Below are 1334 nucleotides of genomic sequence, written 5' to 3' on the forward strand. Positions count from 1 at the left end.
AGAGCGATTATCCTCGCTGTCGGTCATACTGCGTCGAATACACCGGATCCCTTCAGACCTCCGAAGTTAAGCGGCGCAAGGCCCGGTTAGTACTTGGGTGGGGGACTCCCAGGGAATACCCTCGGGTGCTGACAGCTTTTTTCTTCCATCTGCCTGTGTTTTGTACTGGTGGTTGCAAACCATACTTTTTCTACCGATCTTACCACGAACAGTAATGAAACACTTGCGTCTCACAGTATGTGGCGTATATGCATGAACAGTTCGCCCTATATGCGAGGAAACCTGTCAGCATGAATGAACGGAAGACGCCTATGTACTTACACTCCCCCGTCTTGATCATGAAAGATCTGTTCATTGTATATGGCTCTTCTGAAACTATGAAAGGAAAATATAGCTTGTTGTTGTTATTCCTTATCGTACCAGCGTCCCTTTTACACAAACAAAATGTCTGCTGCCATTTCGAGAGTCTACAGACAACGTGGAGAATGCGTGTATTTGTGCTGCTAGTGACTTTGATGCGTTTCACCAGACTCTTTACAAGAAAGCAAGTGATGTTAGTCCTTCATTAGTCAGTGAAATGTGTATTTTTTTTTGTGCTCGTGACTTGATGTGTTTCCCTAGACTGGTTACCAGAAAGCCAGTGGAATGCTAGTTCAAAGTGGAATATGGTGTGTTTGTATTTGTGAAACTGTTGGCTTTCTGCTTTTCATTGGAGTGTTTACGAGACCATGAGAAAATTAGTGTTTTTCACCGCACGATGGAATATATGATAAGGGCACTGGAGAAGAACTAGCTCTGTATTGTGCACCTGAGCTTGTCTCTACTGTTTGGGGTGGTGGATGGGGACGGGCGCTCGTACGCGTGGCGCTCGTTGTGCCGTATGGGAACACATGCATCATCGAAAAAAACAGACGGTTGCTCAGCGGTGCTATAGGATTGTCGTGTGGTTGTGGTGCGCGTCACGAACAAGTGGTGTTGCGCCGGGTTGGCTGCACAGAAGTAATATCGTGCGCCAGATGACTGATCAGTGCACGATATAACAGACATTTGACTACGTGAGGTTATGAATTTGTTTTACCTCTACGCGAGAAAAACAAAATCAAATCTCACCGCTTGTTTTCCCATCGCTGGCTTGTTGTTTTTCGGCAAGCCAATTGGGGAGACCCCGTAAACGTGCTAAACCTTTGATTGGTTATGGCAGCGGGGTCAAGGAACGGGCATTGTCTCCGTCGGTAAATCAAGGTGTTGTATGGTAGAGGCCTTCAAAAAAGTTGAAGAAGATCTCTTGTTCTCCGTTCGGGGTTTTGAGTAGATTTGGAAGTTTGTTTAAGTGT

The sequence above is a fragment of the Toxoplasma gondii genome (genome assembly GCF_000006565.2).
Source record: "Toxoplasma gondii ME49 unplaced genomic scaffold asmbl.1387, whole genome shotgun sequence".
Classification (NCBI taxonomy): Eukaryota; Apicomplexa; class Conoidasida; order Eucoccidiorida; family Sarcocystidae; genus Toxoplasma; species Toxoplasma gondii.